The 12,123-nt window shown below is 45.2% G+C and overlaps 1 pseudogene; it reads left to right on the plus strand.

The window, feature by feature from the left end:
• The first annotated feature begins 10,578 nt into the window (after positions 1-10,578).
• On the plus strand, positions 10,579-10,697 carry LOC112478193 (annotated as a pseudogene).
• Positions 10,698-12,123: the final 1,426 nt, after the last annotated feature.

Here is a 12,123-nt window from a genome sequence, read left to right on the forward strand (position 1 = left end):
AATTTTCCATTTAATATTTTCAGACTGTGGTTGACCATGGAAAATGAAACTGTGGATAAAGGGGAACTATTGTATATATATTTGCAGCCTAGCGTCCTATACCCAGCTAATTATCCATCCAGTGTTCAAGTAGGAAAAACGATCTTCCTAAGACTTGCACAGTCATTCAGAATGCATCATCCATGCACTTTGAGAGGAAGACATCTATTAAATGAGGAAGAAGGTGGAATCCGAGAACCAAAGACGAAGCACAGGAGATGGGGGATCTCCCAGGCTGATGGACAGGGAGGCCCGACAAGAGAAGGGCACAGCAAGGCCGGAGAGCAGCTCCTGCAGACTGAGCCTCAGGGCAGCAGCTCCAGGAGCCGGCGCTGTCTGCTGGATTCAGCCTCACTGACGGTCCTGGTGAGTCTGGCATGCACAGAAACCCCCCAAAGGAACGACGCAGTTAGTTTAGCTTTGGGCAAATAGTCACAGTCACAGAAGAAAATACAATCATGAGACAATGCCTGTCTCAACTGTGAATAATATTGACATGGTCATAACAATGCTGACTGTTCACTTAACCAAAGGGGGTGATGAATGCATCAGGAGAATGGGGGAGAGAGCAGGTGTCTGAGGGCGGGAGATGGCAGAAGAGGGCAAAACCCTCAGCGTCCACAGCAGAAATGCAACAGAAAATGTCTAATACAAAAAAAAAAAAAAAAAGGCATTAAAAATAACAGCATATGTGTGGATCTGCAGAAATGTAGAGGTGAATATAAAAAGAACCAGCTCAGAGTCGAAAGTCCTTGCCCTCTGGGGAACAGGAAGCAGGTGAGAGGGAATTGGTCAGGGGTCTGCTGTTTTTCATCTAGAACTATTTGACATTTTAACCTATGCCTTTGATAAAAATGAAAACTATATTTAAGTTTTACATGTACACTCCCACCTACCTACACACAGGTGTGTATCTACACCCAGCTGTGTTCAGTGCTATGACTAGTCCTGACTGTGGCGAAATCGTAAGGTGAGGGGAGAATTTCAGGAAAAGTGTAGGATGAAGTCTTGGGCCCTCAGAGGTACAAATGCTTGGCCTGGTTCAACCTGAATCAAGTTGAAACCCGTTCCTATGATCTTCCCGGAGAGCGCTTGGGATATATGAAATCTGTCTGGCTTCAGCATCTCCTCAGGAACCTACAAGTGCCACCTCCCATCTCGCCACTGTCATTTCTGAATCTTCCTCTCTTAATCTGAACATGAGTCTCACTCAGACGGAGTGTATAGAATCTGGTAATGAGGCTCAATAAAGCTGCTTTCTATGAAGATTTGGGGTGTATAATCCCTACATTTAATTAAAATGCCAGCAACAAGGCAAAGCCGCCCACTTTCAACCCAGTTGCCTCTCGAGTCCTCATCATCCTTCGCTCTGCTTGGCATCCCAGAGCCGGCTTCTCACTCTCGGCTTCTCACTCTAGGTTGGGGCTGCTGGAGAGTCCTAGGACTCCTGGCCTCTGCTCTGAAGAACAAAGTCTGGAAACTATGTTCAGGAATCTGCATGACCCAAAACCAGAGCCAAGACATCTCCTGGTTCCCTAGAAATAGGGATGCTGCCCCACCTCCCAGAGGTAAGGACACGGTGCAGGGGAGGAAAACCCACCCCTTCCTCCTACATTGGGGTTGGCTAGAGACCAGTCCTGGACCCTCCTGACCCTTTCTTCTTCTGCCTCATCTGAATCCCTATTTCTAAGTCTCTTCTCTGCATCCCTCGGGTTGGATCTCTTTTCCCCTTGATGATGTCTGCTCATTAATGGAATGTTATGCTCTGCACTGTCCATCCAGAGATATGGCTGACGAGATGGAGGACAGGGGATTGACAGGCAGCCAGGAGGAGATTCCCACGGGAGTCGGCCAGGATAAGAACAAGGGGAGTGAAGAGGAGCAAGTGGAGGAAAGCTTGGAGGGAACTGGAAACCAGCAAGGCAGCTGAGTAACTGTCCCCTTTGGTGACCATTACCAGCCCCAACCCTGACTCTGTGCACCATAAGGCAGGGAAACTTAAATTCATTGTTTGAGGTTTTAGTCATTTTTAAAGCCAAAAAGCTCTTAATTTAAAAATATAGTTGACATATAAGTTTAAGACATACAATGCATTGATTTGAGACACTTATATATTGCACTATGGTTACCGCTGTAGAGTAAGTTAATACCTATATCATGTCACATAATTATCATTTCCTTTTTGTGGTGGGGACAATTAAGATCTAGTCTCTTATAAAACTTTGAAGTTTATAACAGTATTGGCACTTAATTTGAAGAAGGAGAGGATACTCCATTATCTGCTGTGAGTTCAGTCTGGGCTCTAAACCTTCTATTCCGTGGAGGATGTGGGCTTTCATCCACACCCATCTACTGGCAAGAATGGAAAAGCAAATTCGCTCTTGGGGCTCCTGCCAGGCTGAGAGCAAAGTGCAGAGTGTCCTTCCGGGTGACGAGAAGTGAGAAGGGCAGTGACCCAACCACCAGATTCAATGGAGAGACAGAGCCCCAGTTCGAGGCGTCCAGACCCAGTGTGGCTAAGTGCTGGGCCGACTGTCCTTCCCAAGAAGAGCAAAGCCTTTGTAGCCACCTGCTGCAGCCCTGCCTGCGCCTGGCTGGATGACACTGCGAAGTCATTTAACTTCTCTAAACCTTCTGCTTCTACTTTAAAACGTTCTGTATTTTTTAAATGAAAGACTAAGCAACACCACAAGGGGAAGCGCAGAGCTCAGAGCCTGATGCCTGGTTTGCTCCCTTCCCATTTGCCCATCCCCTCCTGAAGTGCATGCTTCCGAACATCTATGTTCTCATCCTGTGCAGATGCATTTTATTTTTGTGAACGAGTCACTTGGGGTTCAAACTGCTGAAGAATTAGGGAGATTCTGATCTTGGTTCTGACACTGAAAAGCCATGTGGCCCAGGGTAAGCCACTTGCACTCTGGGGGCCTCAGTGTCCTCGTCTGTGAAATGGGGATGTGTGGCTCCATCGCTTCGAAGACCCCTTCCATCTGAAATTGCAATTGTATGTCTCCCACTGGGGAAGGTTATCAGGGATCCACGGCGCACCTATCAGTGCACAAAAGTTGGATAAACTATTTTGTGTACATCCAGATGTTTCGAGGAATGGGTCAGTGCCTAAAGAAAGCAGCTGTGGACTTTCAGGATGATGACTTTGAGAGACAGCAAATGTGTGACTGTATTTTCAGTACAGGTAGGATCATTCGTAATCAGAACCAGAAGGTGACAATAGCAGCTTGAAGAATGTGGCGCTGTCTCATTTTAGCTTAAGAAATCATGTGACTTGTGCAGCTCACACAGCCAATTAGGGAAGAGCCCTCCATGCTAGAAGACCAGGACCCTGCCCCACTCCAGTTCCATCAACAACACTCACTTTGACCAACATTTCCACCCTTTGATCCCCATTTTAAATAATGACGGTAGTTTCTGTGGCATCATCATAAACGGCAAATCAGAAATGCAGCAAATTAGAAATGAGGCTCAGAGGCCGGAGGGGAGTTCTGCCAGTTTGGGGGAAGGGGAAGATAATTAAGGAAATCTAGTGAATTAAGCTTTCCGAGACGAGGCACAAACATCTCTTCAGGAACAGCGACATCGTGTTAGCTTATGTTCTGCCAAAAAAGAAAGGCAGGGCAGATATCCTTGGGGTTTTCAGCCTGGTAAAACACATCTGGCAACTATGCCAAATATTTAAGGGTCATTAAAATCCCAAACTCCCTGTGCCAAGAACTTTTCTCCTTTGTTATTCAAGTGCAGAGCAGTTATGGAAAATGTGTTCCATATGGTTTGTGCTGCTGCATTCCTATTTACTCCATCAAATCACTGCTTTGAAAGAGCTATTTGATGTCAAAGATGCGTTAAGATTTTATAGACTTTCCCAATCCAGCTTTTTAAAGATTCTCTCTTTGAACCAGAAATGCCTGCTGAGAGTAAACAGAACTGAAACCACAAAGGGTCAAGGGCTTTATTGGAAACAGAGATCACCGCCTAATCAAGGACTTTCAAAGGTTTGGGGCCAAGACGCATTTCCAACTGCTTGCCAAACAGCTCCATTAAAGATCTGTTCCCCACGTAAGTTACACTGAAATAAATGTTTTAATGTATTCATATTTTATTAATAATGTAACACCCTCACCCACCACCTCCCACCAAGAAGCGGGGACACAAGACAGTCAAGCACTTAAAATATGAACAGAACTTTAGAAAGTTGGAAAATTTATCTTTAAGCCACAAATTGCAATTCTTTCCAGGGATCCTCAGCATTGAGAAAATGAGCTAAGAGACAAAGACCTTGGAAAAGCTCTCAGGGCCAGAGTCAACAGACCCTCCGAACACCGGAGCTACGAGGTCATTCAGTAGTAGCTCTCATTTTACAGGTGGGGAAACTGAGGACGAGACCCCAGGACCAGCCAATAATAGGAAGAGAAGTAAAACCCAGAAGCTCCCAAATTGGTCCCTTCTTTTCCTCTCGACTGCCTTCAACCTCCTCCAATGCATCGTCGTCTCTTCCTTGGCAGCCTCTTGCCAATCCCCCCACGACCGCCCTTCTCCCCATCATACTCCTCCCCCACCAAGCAGCCAGGGTGACTTCTGTAAAACTGAAGCCAGGCCATATCACTTCTCTGTTCAAAACCCCTCAGCAACCCAACTGTCCAACCTTCCACCATGCCTCCTCACCCAGGGCTGCCCCGGCTGACCTGCCCAGTGCCGCCAGGTGCCAACGACCCATTCGCACTCTGCTCCACCCATACTACTCCTCCCAGCTCCTGGAGCCCACAAAGCTCATTTCTGCCCCAGGACCCCTGCACTCTCAGTCCCTTCTGTCAGAGGTGCTCTTCCCTTCTCTGCCCAGCTGATCTTTCAGCTCTCAGCTTGAGCTGTGCTTCTTCAAAGAGCTCTTTCCTGGCTATTCAATGTGGGAGAAAAAAAAAAACACGACCTTCACTAAACTTGTCTCTGTACATTTATCATCCAAACCCCACATTAAGCAGGGAGTTTCATGAGGTCATGAAAAGAGGGACTAGGTGTTGTTTCTTCACTATAACTCCTGTGCCCAGAGCAGTGCCTCCTCCATAAGCGTAATTAAGTCACTCTCCCATCTCCCAGCCGTGGGGTCCTTCGTTCGTGGGAAAGGACTCTAAAACCCTCTGCTTACGTTTGGAAGCAGACTCTGCGTGCTCTCCCTCCCTCCCCGCCCCCCTTTCTCTCCCTAATGCTGCCTTCTTACCCCATTCAGGGAACCTGCTTTTAGTACTCACTCCCATCTGTTCCCAAGTCCAACAGTTACTCTGAGATCTCAGGGTCTCCCAAGAGTTTAGAATGTAACACCATCAGAGGAAGTTCTGAAATTTAATTGGGATCCGAAAATTCAAAATATCAATAACTTTAATGGTGGAACTTGAAGACAGCCATGTGATGGGGGAGCCTACCAGGCCATGGCTCACAGGGCATGGAGACTGGAGTCTTTCCTGTGGGATTCCAGGTCCTTGCCTTCCCCATCACGGAGAACTCAAGCTGATCAAATTGACTTCTGATGGCAAATGCCTACGGCTTTAAGTGACTTCTTCATTTCCCATGTATCTTTCTTGAAGTTAACATAAATATTTTTTATTTGCATTTTTGTGTTGAGTAAAAATAACACTGGCTTGAGATAAAATGTATGTGAATCACAGATTATACAGTCAATCTCTATCTTTGCCAGGAAGTCCTGATGTAAGCAGATGAATATCTTGGGCCAAAAGCTTGTAAAGAAGATCAAGAATCTACAAATTGAACATTTATTCCTTCGGTCATTCCACAAACACTTTTTGAGAACCTAGTATGTTCCAGATATTTACTGGGGACCCTATGATGAACAACGACTGGTATGGCTCCCCAGAGGAAAGCAGATATTAGACAAATTGTCACCCAAGCACTTACTTAGGGGTTATCTGCCTGGTGAAGATCACATGATATTGTGAGAACACATTACAGGGAACCTGCTCTAGGCTGGTGAGTTGGAGAAGTCCTCCCTAGGGAAGGGAGCAGCAGCGGAGGGGAGGTCTGCACTGGGAGACGAGTCAGTATAGCTGAACGGGCACTGGCGAGAGCCAGAAGGACAGCCCCCAGCCCAGCTCCAGCACCATCCAGTTGTGTGACGCTGTGCGCACCCCTCTTCCCTCTCTACTGTGCCCCACTGAGTTTCCAAACCCTTCTGTCCACTTCTTCTCTCCCTCCACTCCCACCACCACCTTCCCCAATCTGATTCTGTTGATCTTTGCCTTGAATGATATTCCAACCGCCCCCACTCAGTGTCCCTGGCCCCAGATTCTTCTACTTTCTATTTCAGATCCTCTCCCTGAGCATAGTCTCAGGCCACTGGGGGCCAGGAGGTCCTGGGCAGTGTCCAAAGGAACACATTCATCTAAAGAAAAGACCTTATAGAAAGGTTCGAGCTGGTGCCATGATGACCAGGTGCAAAGGGCAGCAGAGAAGGAAGAGGTTACAGGGGGTAGGACTCCAGCTCAATGTGATGGTGAAAGGGCCAGAGGAGGCACTGTGGGGGCTGCGGGGGAGGGGAGGGCTAGTAGCACAACAGGGGTGAGCAGACACCATCACCAGGTTGTGTGGCATCGAGGCCCCCCATACCCTTCTATTCTCATAAGTGGGTGCAACCTCTTCCCCAGGATCCATCAGGACACATAAGTGAGTTTAAATGTAAGTGAACAGAGAGGAACATATCTAAAAGGGCTTGAGTTTCAGCTCCAACATTCCTCTAGGAATGATTTTGGCAAGAGATCTATTCCCAAATCCATGGTATGTTGAGGACAAAAAAAGAGAGAAATAAGATAGGGGAAGTCTCTCTGAAAGGAGCTTTGACTCCCAGGCCTCAGAAATATAATCTATCTTTAAGCCACTGGATGCTCTAGTAAAAAGATTTTGTAAATAATTTAGCACCCCAAGTAGTACATTCTAAACGGAAAACACTGCCTGCTGAGAGGAGGGTAATGGAGGCTCCACAGAGAAGAGGGCTCTGGACTGTGAGTCCCACAAGGGTAGGGACCATGGCTGCTGGCCACCACCAGACCTCTATCACCTGTATGGTCCCTGGACCATGGAAGGTACTCAGGGATTATCTGATGAACAAATGACATCCTCAGGAAACACACATACCAACATATGACCATAATCATGGCCCACTTTTGCAACCTCTGTCCCCTCTTTTATCCCCTACCAGTCACTCACAGGTTAAGGAAATTACTTCCCAGACCCTAGGCTTCTGAAAACGTATGCTAGGAAGCATATTGTACTGGTTAAGGACAGATAAAATGCAAAAGCAAAAAAAAGTATGAATGAAGGGTGATTTGTTGAGTAATATTTCCAGGCTATGTCATCCCTCAGCTTCCCCCTGCAGGTCAGTTCTCTCTGACTTCCCATGAATCTACCTGTCTAGAAGGGAGAATGCTGCATCCAGGATCTTTATTCAACAACCCAGAGGCAGAAAAAAGATCTCTTCCTACTCCAGTATATATAAGACCTAGGGAAGACATTGATTGGCTGGTTTGGGTCCCACCCCTTGGACCAAGCTTTTGTGGCCAAGAGAAGAGTATTATGATTGGCTAGGTTTGGACTTATGGCCAGAGGAGCTGGTTCTATAACTCACAACTTCACAAGAATTACATGGAATGGGCCAACTGGTATACCTCCCAAAGAGGAATCTGCTGCCATATTACCATCATCAGGAGGAGGAAGAGGAGGACGGAAGGTAATCTAACAGATAAGACCAATAGATGCCCCCCATGCACCAATCTCCTCCCTGCTCAGAAAGTCTTCCATTATTGCTGCAGCCAGCTGGATGAAAGAACATATGGACAATCATTCTCTAGCATCTTATATAAAATATGCTTCCAACTATTCTCCGCATAGCAGGGAGGCCAAATGCCATAACAAAAATATAGGCTTTGGAGTCAGATAGATCCAAGTTCAAATCTTGGCCTCCCAACATGCTCAGTATATAATCTTGGGTAGGTTACTTAAATCCCATGAGCTCTATTTCTTCATTTGCAAAGCAAGCAGCAAGACCTAACACATAATATATACTGAGGATTAAATGAGAAAAGTATGTGAAAGGCTTGGCATACATTCTCTGACACAAAGATGTCAATAAACATTTGCTCGATGCATGAATTAATTAATTTGAATGTCACAGGTCAGATAAGACCTGGCTAAATTGTCCTACTTACATCACTCAGAAGCAGAATGAGTTTTTTCCTTTCTAGTATAAATAGATGGTGACATAAAGTTCTAGGACAGAAGAAGTCCAATTGGCCAAGTATGGGTCATGCAGGCTGTAACTGTCCCTGTTTTATAGATGAAGAAACTGAAGCTCACAAGAAAAAAAAAAAAAAGGCAGCGCCCCCCAAAAGAAATCCATATACTCTGACCAACAGGAGGGGAGATAAATGGAAGAATATGAACCTACACTGAACCACGGTTAAGCTGCCAGGAAGAACTGGCTAATTACTGCTCTCTAATAGACAAACAATGACAAAACTGCCTTTCCCTTGCATGGGGAGTATACCTCTTCCAGATAACACTTGACCTGAGCCTCACCTTCGCACTCTAGTCTGAGAGAAAGAGGTAAAACTGAAATGGCCGTGAACAAGCAATGACAAAACTGCCTTTCCCCTGCATGGAGAGTATACCTCTTCCAGACAACACTTGACCTGAGCCTCACCTTCGCACTCTAGGAGGAGGAGCCAGGTACTATTAGCTCCTTCTACAGTAAATAAACTCAGAAAGTTTAAGTCATTCAATTAGGCCACATAAGCATCAAATGGTCAAAGCCTGGGTCAAAATTGGTTCAGTCTGAGAGAAAGAGGTAAAACTGAAATGGCCGTGGCACTCTTTTTATTATATATTGAAGCAAGCTGTCAGTTTTTACACAAGCATGGACTCTGAGCATGGGAGTGGTCTTGAAGATCAGTAGACACAACCCCTGCCCAACTTGGAAAACTCCCATCAGCCTCCCTGAGGTGTGGGGTTGGGGCAGAACCAGAGTTAGAGACCCAACCCACAACCATTCCCCCTAGGGGGCAAAAAGCACCAAATGGACCACCAAGTCAACAAATGTATCAACCCAGGTGTAATTCTTGAAAATAAAAAGTTCTTGATCTACAATATCCCTAACACTGTAGTAAGGAACTTAAGAATCTAGTATATTGTATTAGATTATCGAGAAGTATGAATTGTAATAAATACATCTGTCATTGAGTAGATGCTTCATGGTTCAAGATTTTGAGGTCTAAGTTTTAGACCATGATATATGAAAGGGATATGGCTACGCATCACCTCCTACACCTTCTGAAAGACTGGAGCTTTCTCTGCATATATACATATGGAGAGAGAGAGAGAAAGGGAGTGGTCATACGGTTTACTGTCCAGATCGGAACACTTAGGAGTCAAGGCGGGTGTTACTAATCATCATGCCATGACCACAGATAAAAAACAGGACTGTCCTGGGCAAACCAAAACAGTCACCCTAGTTAGAGGAACAACCGAAAATCATTCAGTCACACAGAGCAAATGTCAACTGTTTGATGTATTCCTCGAAATATCTTCCCTCTTTATCAATCTTGTGTGACCTCAATTTTTCATGTGATACTTTGACAAACTGCTCAGGGAAAAATGCAGATACACATATGTTCTCAGTAAAGGTTTTACATGATTACTAATTTAGTTAAAATGGCTTTTAGACATTGTCTTTGGATAATCTAAGTTGGCTACAGAACAACAGCACAGTGGGAGGCTAATGGAGATTTAGCAACCTGCGGCTAATTGTAATTTCCTCTCTCGATCATTTTCTTTTGTCTTTGAACCCCCCATCTCCATTTGTGTCAGGTTTGGTTCATTCACAGCTCCATCCCAGCTCCCTCTGAGGCCAAGAATGGTCCAGCGTTCTTGGACCAAGAATGGACAGCAGAGCAGAGTGAGTCAGGACATAGCTGGGACTGTGAAACCTGTCACCTATCCAGACTGGAAATGAGCCCAGTTGGACTGATACAGTTGGACAGAATTCTATTTTCTTCACCCAAACATCCCTACCTGTGATGACTTGGTGGGGGAGGTGAGTATCCACAGAGGAAATGAAACCTAAAGAAAATGAACTTAGTAACATTGCGACCGTTTCCTCAAAGGGAGAGTTTAGTGATTCGACAAGTGTCAGGCATGCTCCAGGCCTGGGGATGAAGCTCCCTTCAGAGAGGGCCCCGATGGAACCACATCGACTTGTGCTGGTCAGATTTTGGATCCTCTTAAATTCTTAGGTGTAAAGAGGAAATGTTCACTTAAACAAGGATATCGGAAAGCTTGGACTTGAGATTCTTCTGAAATCAGTGGATCTTCCCAAAGTTTTCTACAAGAAGTCAACTAGTTAGATGAACCCTAGAAATGGATATTTGTAGAACCAGAAGGGACAAGTGAGGAGTTCAGGAAATAGGCATGAACATGCACTGTGGTGCTTTTGGAGCAGCCTAGATAATATCTTTATAAAATCCTTATGAAGTCTATGGCCCTGCCACCCTGAACAAGCCCGATCCCGTCTGATCTTGGAAGCTAAGCAGGGTCGGGCCTGGTTAGTACTTGGATGGGAGACAACCTAGGAAGACCAGGTGCTGCTGGCGTGAAAAATAAAAAATAAGAGACTGTAAGCTGACAAAGTCCTTGCAATCTGAGGTCAACCAAGGGTTGCCTCACCTAAAAACAAAATAAAACAAATTTATGAAAAGTCTGCCATTCTAAAGGAACATAAATAAATTTTGAGGTATCTGGAATCCTGAGTGATGGCAGAAGACGGGACAGAAGACCAAAGAATCATGGTTTAGTGATCTTAAATCTAAGCTGCCGAGAGCCGCTGGATTCCGGCAGTGCTTCTGGGTCCCCCGCATCTGGGAGTGAGTGTCAGGGCACAAGGGCTTTAGACAGGGCTCTGGCTTCCCAGCTCCATTTCATCCCATAAACATCGAAACTCCAGGTAAAATTTCATCTGAGTAAGAGTCAATTCTCAAATATTTGGTAACTAAAGATTCTAATACCTGACAGACCTGAACCAGGATATGAATGGACTTGCCAAGGCCAAACACAAAAATAATAATACAACTAAAATAGCAATCAGATCTCCTGGCTCCGGTCCAGCACTTTCTCCACTACACAATTTGACGTGAGGGATCTTTCCAGATCCTCGAATGAGAAAGTGAAAGAGACCAAAAATCAGAACCTTAGTTTTTCCCATTGTTGGCCAAGAGAACTCTGATCCCAAATGTCTCTCTTCCTCTCTCTCTCTTCCTTTTCCCGCCCGCCCCCCGCCCTCACACACACACAGCTCACCTTGGAACCTGAGAAACCTGTCACACTAACTCCAGGGTTCAGTAGTACCCAATACATGTATCTTATAGGCAGTTGTGGGCAAAGAATCATTTTGATCTGTTTAATCAAGATGAGATGGGGAAAAATTTTAATGGTTATTTACAGCACCTCACTGTCTTCCTGGCCCTCCAAAGACAGATACATCTACAGCAGAATCCTCAGTTTTGCTAACTGGGATGATAGAAATATCAATTGGTAAAGATAAGAAAAAAAAGTCTTAAATTGCTTGAAATCTAGAGTCCATAAATTACAGCCTGTGGACCAAATCTGGTCCACGTCCTGATTTTGGTAAATAAAATCTTATTAGAACACAGCCAAGCCTATTCATCTTCTTATTGTCTGTGACTGCTTTCAAGTTACAAGGACAGAGCTAAGGACTTGTAAGAGAACATATACCCCACAAAGCCTAAAATATGTGCTATCTGGCTCTTTACAGAAAAAGTTTGATGATCCCTTCTCTAAATAAAGGTCTCCAGAAATCAGAAGAGCCCAGGAAGAGAAGGAAGACGGAGGAAAACAGCCTGAGAGGGGAAGAGAAAGAAAGGCAGCTGATGGAGAGAGAGGGAAACAGGGGCAGAGTGACCTGGCAACTGCCATGGAGAGAAACACTGGAAAACGAGATGTCTAAAATGGGTTCCTGGAGTTTTGCCGTGTAATGTGCATACAATATATTCCTTTGGTTCC

This window comes from Pteropus alecto, unplaced genomic scaffold (assembly GCF_000325575.1).
Source record: "Pteropus alecto unplaced genomic scaffold, ASM32557v1 scaffold42, whole genome shotgun sequence".
In the NCBI taxonomy this organism is placed as follows: domain Eukaryota; kingdom Metazoa; phylum Chordata; class Mammalia; order Chiroptera; family Pteropodidae; genus Pteropus; species Pteropus alecto.